Raw genomic sequence first — 8,175 nt, 5'->3', positions numbered from 1 at the left:
TTTGGTTGCTGTGGGTGCACCTGGGGAGTTTATCCAGCATAACACCAGGTAACTCGTGTGTGTGTGTGTGTGTGTGTGTAAACTGGGCCACTTAACAAGCCCTTCTGCCACCTGTTAGACAAGTAGGTGAGAGTAAACACAAATTACTTCACCAAGAGAAGTTACGAAGCTCAACAGAATAAATTAAAGGCAACAGGACTTCCTTTCCAAAGAGGCAACAAGTCAGTGTGAAGGGGGTAATGGAGACTGCCTGTACCCGCTGCCTAACTGCCTCACACACAACATCTGCCTCACACACAACACCTGCCTTACACACAACACCTGCCTCACACACCTGCCTCACACAACACCTGCCCCACACACACCTGCCTCACACACAACACCCACACACAACACCTGCCTCACACAACACCTACCTCACAATCAACATCTGCCTCACACACAACACCTGCCACACACACAACACCTGCCTCACACAGCACCTGCCTCACACACACTATCTGCCTCACACACAACACCTGCCTCACACACATCTGCCACACACACAACACCTGCCTCACACACAATACCTGCCTTACCTACAACACCTGCCTCACACAAAACCTGCCTCACACACAACACCTGCCTCACACAGCACCTGCCTCACACACAATACCTGCCTTACACACAATACCTGCCTCACACACAACACCTGCCTCACACTCAGCACCTGCCTGACACACAACACCTGCCTGACACACAAGACCTGCCTCACACACAAGACCTGCCTCACACACACACACAGCACCTGCCTCACACACACACAACACCTGCCTCACACACACATAACACCTGCCTCACACACAACACCTGCCTCACACACAACACCTGCTTCACACACAACATCTGCCTCACACACAACACCTGCCTCACACACAACACCTGCCTGACACACACGACACCTGCCTCACACACAACACCTGGCTCACACAACACCTGCCTCACACACAACACCTGCCTCACACAACACCTGTCTCACACACAGGTAATAAACACGTCTGGCCACACTGTCGGTAAACAATAAAAAAATATCATCCTACTGACAGCGGTAATACTGATAGTCTAATTACACCGTTGTGCTTTATTTTCTTTATAATTATCAATCCATTCATTACCAAAAGTGTAAAGACAAAAAATTAATATATATACAAACAAAAGACAATAATCAAGAAATATATACAAAGACAATAAATCAGAAGCACGGAAAAACACGAAGACAAAGAACATGGGAAGAGATCGACGATAAGAAAAGGTTGACTTAACAGACATACATGACCGAAAAGAGGGTGAAAGAAGAAAAGAAAAAACTGAGACAGAAATGATTGAAAACCGAAAGAAAGAAAGAAAGAAAAGAAAGGCTGAGGGTAGGCAAAGAAAAGGAAAGAAAAATAAAAACAAAGGGAATACACACACAAAGCAACAAAGTATAACAGCCTAAACAACAAAACAAAGTTTTAAAAAGGCAGACGTAAAAGACTTGAGAGAGAGAGAGAGAGAGACAGAGAGAGAGAGTGAGAGAAAGAGAGAGAGAATGATCAAATAAATAAGACAGATACAAGATCATTTCCCTTTCCCTTCACCTCCCAAGTCCAACACACAAACTGCTGATTCCCTGCCTTGCCCTGTCCTGCTCTTCTTTACCCTACCCTACCCTACCATACCCTATCCTTCCCTGCCCAACCTTACCTTGCCCTGCTCTACCCTGTCCTGTCCTGCCCTTCCCTGTCCTACTCTACCCTGTCCTGCCCTGCCCTAAGTTCCCATCCACTCCTTCCTACCCACTCCTTTTCTCTTCATATTCTCTTTCCTTCCCTCCAGGCCTCGCTAAAACACCGCTGATTTAGCTTTTAGCACTCAAGACATACTGGCATCTCTCTCTCTCTCTCTCTCTCTCTCTCTCTCTCTCTCTCTCTAACAAAGTAGACAGGAAAAGTATTCATTTGATATTCAACAGGTGTGCGAGTTACCCTTCATCCCTCAGTTTCCTCCCCCCGCCCCCCTGTGTGTGTGTGTGTGTGTGTGTGTGTGAGTTTTACATTTGTTCTTTCACCTGTCTGTTGTTCCTCTCTGCCATTTTTTCCCCTCCATGTATTTTGCCATTTTTCTTCTCCACTCCTACATTTTTCCCTTCTCGCCCCTTTCACGTACCTTCCTACCCACCCTCTCACATCCATAATGTAAGCCCCAGTCAGCGCCCCCTCACAAGCGGCATAAAATGCTAGGGTTACCCCTTTAAATTAATCACAGAAAATGGGAACCAAAACAATAACACCCTGGCGCCATCTTTGTTCAGCGTCCACGGGGTTATGACAGTCGTCTGTTTTAAGGTATTTTGTGACAGCGATTTTGTGTAGTACACCTTAACTATGCCCCGTATGTTTTTCAGTTTTTATTAATCTGATATCATTTTCGACAGAATCATACAATATATTATTTAGGTGTAACAAGGCCAGAAGACCTCTGAGCCGGGGACATGGCGGCTTTGGTGCAAATAGCAATGGCAGTCACCACAGGAACACAACGGTGGCCAATATGCCGTCGCAGGAGCACAAAAGTGGTCAAAACTGCTCTCAGAGGACATCAATTTGGTGTCTTCCTCTATATTTCACACACACACACACACACACACACACACACACACACACACACACAGAGGGATTCAATCTAGGCGGACATGTGACACCGGCGCTCAGTACCAAATCATCACGGCCAGTGGCATTACCTAAATAGTATCTTTGTATGAGTCAAGCTCAGTACCAGGTTAGACTAAATGATTGTTCATTATTAAAAGGAAAAAATAATAAGTTTAAACAAGACTTGTAAAAACAGGAAATAGAACCAAGACGATAGAATACGCTGAGTCATCTCTGAGGTTTGTTTAGACTACAACAACATGGAGATTGTAAGTACATGCTTTGCACTTTAAGTATTGCAAAATGGATACATACTTCAGTAAAACAAATTTGGAAAAGAAAAGGGATAAAGGTAAAAAGCAAAATGATGATTTCTACCAAGAACTGGTTGAAGTAGAGACCCACAATAGACTGGCTGAACGTGTAAACAAACTAGAAATGGCTTTCAAAAATGAAATTGATGAAATAAAGAAGCAGATGCACTTGCAAAAGGAAGAAATAGAAAAACTAGGAAGGGAGGCCAATAAGAAAGACACAACCATCAGTGAACTAACAGGGGAATTGAGTACACTTAGGAAGAAAATGAGTGAAATGGCAAGTACAGTAGTCAATCACGGGAGTGTTATGGAAGAGTTCAAAAATGACACAGAGACAATTAGGCAAGTTAGCAGTCTTATTGACCAGAGCAGTGATATTGAGGAGAAGATAACACAAGTGAATGAAGCTGTGCAAAGCTACAAAAATGATGTAGAAACCACGTATGCTGAAATGGTAAAAGTAAAGAAAGACTTAGAAACAAGGGTGGAGGAAAAAAGCATTAAAATGGAGGTGAAAAGAATAATCCAAAACAATCCAAAGTTAGTCAGAGATTCAGTAGAGATAAACAAATCAATAGTAATCACTGGTATAGAAGAGGAAGAAGTTAAAAACAAGATCACAAGAAACAAAAAGGAGATGGCAAATGTAATGAGCTTACTGAAAGAAGTATCAGAGGAAATCTGTAGTAAAGACATAGAGGAACACAAAAGGTTAGGGAAATACGAAAAAAGCAAGACAAGACCTCTAAAGGTGACTTTCCAGAGTGTAAACACTGTGGAAGAGATACTAAAAAATGCAAAGAATCTTAAGGAAAAAGAGGAGTTCAAAAATGTATGGATAAAAAGATGCCTAACACAAGAGGAACTGGAATTACTGAAAGAGTAAAGGGAGGAAGCAAAAACAAAAAATGAGGGAAGATCAGAAGAGGAGAAGAAGAAATTTTTTTACAAAGTAATAGGATTGCAGGTACGAAAGTGGTACACAAACAGGATGGAAGAAAAAGGAGGAAGGTAGTAGAACCATGTCATGACAAGTATATAAACAAGATGATAAAGTTGACGTACTCAAATGTGGATGGAATGGTATCTAAATTACTAGAGATGAATGATTATGTCAGAGAAAATGAACCACAAACAATATGCCTAACTGAAACAAAATTAATACCAAGGATATCAAATGACATACTAAACTTAGAGGAATACAATATATGGAGAAGAGACAGATATTTAAAAAAAGGAGGAGGAATTATAATATTAACTAAGAAAAATCTAAAAGTCAAGGAAATAAAACTAGATATACCATCACAAGTAGAAATGATTGCAGTAGAGATCGACACATCTGAAGGTAAAGTAATTGTAGTCAATTTGTACATGCCACCCAGATCAAACACATGGGAAAGAGACGAATATGAGGACCTGGCAGAGAGTACAATTCAGAGTGTAAGATCATTGCTACATAAAATGGAAGAGAAATCGGAAAGAATTATACTAACTGGGGACTTCAATACAAATATAAATTGGAATACTCTAGATATAAATAGCCAAGAAAGCTGTTGGGACCAAAAGCTCCTGGATCTCGTACAAGAGTTTTTCTTAACGCAACATGTGAGGGAAACCACCAGAAAAAGAGGACTTGATGTACCTTCAGTGCTAGATCTAATATTTACAAGGCAAGAAAATGATATTGATAGTTTAATATATCACCCTCCACTCGGCAAAAGCGATCATGCAGTACTAAATTATAACTTCAGGATAGCATATGACATAGTAAACAGCAATGATAGTTACAAAAAGAGCCTAAACTATAAAAAGGGAAATTATCAAGACCTAAAGAAGTATTTCTTAGAAGCTGATTGGGAAAATGAGCTTAGAGGACAAGATTTAAATGCTGTATATAAAAAATTTTGTGAATTTTATGAAATAGGAGTCCAGAAGTACATCCCACAGCACAAAGAAGCAGATAAGAAAATACAGAAATGGTTCAATACAGAATGTAAAAAATCAAAAGAAAGAAGAGATTTGTTGTGGAACAGATACAAAAGACACAATAGTGAAAGGGCGTATAATAATTACAAACAGGCAAGAAACGACTATACAAGAATAAGGAGGGAAGCCCAAAAACAGTTTGAGGAGGATATAATAAATAAAAGTAGTGATCAACCAAAGCTGTTTTACAGCTATATCAGAAGCAAAACTAAAGTAAAAGATATAATACAATCCATTACAGACGAGGGAATCACTTATACACAAGAGAAAGATATTTGTGAAGCACTAAATAAGAATTTCCAATTAGTTTTTACAGAAGAAGAAAATTTTGAGAGGGACTATGTGGAACACGCATGTCCACACATACTACCAGATATACAAATAGCAGAAAAAGTAAATACAGGAGTTAAGTAGATTAGACAGAGGAAAAGCAAGTGGTCCTGATGAAATTTCATGTTGGGTATTACGAGAATGTGCAAAGGAGTTAAGTAAACCATTATTTATAATTTTCAAGAAATCCTTGAGTCAAGGTAAACTACCTGATATTTGGAAAAAAGCAAATATTGTCCCCTTATTCAAGAAAGGAAATAGACAAAATCCACTCAACTACCAACCAGTATCACTGACCAGTGTTGTAAGCAAGGTATTAGAAAAACTTATAAGAAAAGCTTGGGTAAATCATCTAGAAGAACACAGTACGATAAGAGAAAGACAGTTTGGTTTCAGAAAAGGAAAATCATGTGTTACTAATCTGTTGAGCTACTATGACAGAGTAACAAACACAATACAGGAAAGGGAAGGATGGGTGGACAGTATCTATTTAGATTTCAAAAAAGCTTTTGACACAGTACCACACCAAAGACTTTTATGGAAACTGTACCATCAAGGAGGAATTCGAGGCAAACTGTTTTGTTGGATGCAAGACTTTCTCATAAAAAGAGAAATGAAGACAGTACTAAGAGGAAACTACTCATCATGGAAAGAAGTGACTAGTGGAGTACCACAGGGTTCAGTGCTGGCACCAATCATGTTTTTAGTGTATATAAATGATATATACAGTAACACTGGAAATGAGAGCTATCTGAATATGTTTGCAGATGATGCAAAAATACAAAGGAGAATTACTAACACAGACTCTTGTAAAGAGCTACAAGAAGAGTTAAATAAACTTCATGAATGGAGTAGTACATGGCAAATGGAATTCAATGTGGACAAGTGTCATGTAATCAAGTTTGGTAAAAGTGGAAAAAGACCTGATTGGGATTATAAGTTAGGAAAAAACCCTATACACACCAGAAAGAGAGAAAGACCTAGGTGTGATTATCAATAACAGACTATCTCCGGCTGACCACATCAGCGAGAAGGTACGGAACATGTATACACTGCTTGCAAATGTGAGAATAGCATTCACATACATAAATGAAGACATGCTAAGAAGGATAATAACATCATTCATTAGACCAACCCTGGAATATGCATCAGTAGTCTGGAGTCCTCATCTCAAAAAGCACATAGACAAGATTGAAAAAGTTCAAAGGGCCGCTACAAGATGGATACCAAGCTTAAGGGACCTAAGCTACGAAGAAAGACTAAATAAACTGAATCTACCAACACTACAGGAGAGAAGGAAAAGAGGTGACATGATAATGCTATATAAATGCATATCAGGAAAGGAGAAAATAGACATAAATGATTACTTAACATATGGAGAAGCATCAGCAACAGGACACTGCAAAAAATTGCATAAGAAGAGAGGTGATAAAGATGTAAGGAAATTCAGTTTCCCAAACAGAGCAATTGATCAATGGAATGCACTACCGAATGAAATAGTGTGTGCCAAAACAATTCACAAATTTAAGGATATGTACGATAAATATGGTTTAAGACACGGGACAGTACGAGCTTGACTCATTCCTGTAAAGATACAATTAGGTAAGGTAAGAACACACACACACACACACACACACACACACACACACACTGACTGGTAAATGTAAAGCCAGTGTGTTTGCAATACTCTACACACTCAGCCACACACACGTCACCAACAATGCTGTGGTAGGCGCACAGGTGACCAAAGCACCTCCTCAGAGGGCATCAGTCTGGACCAAACTCCCAATGTTAGCTATGTGCTTAAGTTTATTCTTGCAAATCACACCAAGGGCAGCTCGAGCCACACATTCCTATGGGACGGGGGAAACACCAGCAAAAATTGTATTCTGATTTAAAGCTGTGTGGGTGGATGTGTATGTTTGTGCGTGTGTGTGTAGGTAGGCGAGGGGAGGTGTGGAGGGGGGGGTGTAGCTGGGTGTAAGTGGGTGTGGGAAGACGTGTGTGGGAGTGGGTGGGTGTGGGAAGGGAGTGGGTGGGTGTGGAATGGGTGAAGGTGGGTGTGGGAAGAGTGAAGGTGGGTGTAGGAAGGTGTAGGTGGGTGTGGTTGGGGTGAGGGAGAGGTTTGATTGGGTGTAGGAAGGTGCAGGTGGGTGTGAGAGGAGAGTTGATGGGTGTCAGTGTAAATGGAAGTAGTTAAGTTTAAGCTGGTGAAAAAAAGCGTGTAAAAAGGGTGAAAGGGAAGAGTGGAGAGAGAGAGAGAGAAAAAATGAGGGCACACACACACACACACACACACACACACACACACACACACACACACGTGGCTCTATCATGGTGTTTGCTATTAATATTACACCGGATTTATTACTGCACTGAATATATCGCTGGCCTGACGTGTGCGTGGGTGGGGGAGGGATGGTAATTTGTGTGTTTGTGTACATGTTTAGGATAACGTGTGTGTGTGTGTGTGTGTGTGTGTGTGTGTGTGTGTGTGTGTGTGTGTGTGTGTGTGTGTGTGTGTGTGTGTGTGTGTGTGTGTGTGTGTGTGTGTGTGTGTGTGTGGAACCTAAAATCTGCCTCGATCATGGTGTGTACTTTTGACGGGGAAAGAAAAGTAAGTCAATTACAACAGAAATGAAGGAAATACAGTACATAACCCAGACAAAAGTGAATGCATTGCGGTATCATAAAAATGTGAATTATTTACTATATAAAAAACCAATGAATGTATTACAGCAGCAAATTTATCATTACATTGGTTGGTATTTGCGTTGGATTAAAAGATAACAAAACCCGTTGTCAACAATTAATGAAGGCTTTAGGTGGTAGGCGGGATGAGTCCAGGAAAGCTGGCCAATTATTACACC

Source organism: Coenobita brevimanus, chromosome 50 (genome assembly GCF_032717465.1).
Source record: "Coenobita brevimanus isolate Jiangsu-jjx chromosome 50, ASM3271746v2, whole genome shotgun sequence".
In the NCBI taxonomy this organism is placed as follows: Eukaryota; Metazoa; Arthropoda; class Malacostraca; order Decapoda; family Coenobitidae; genus Coenobita; species Coenobita brevimanus.
Note: the sequence above shows the minus strand (reverse complement) of the source record.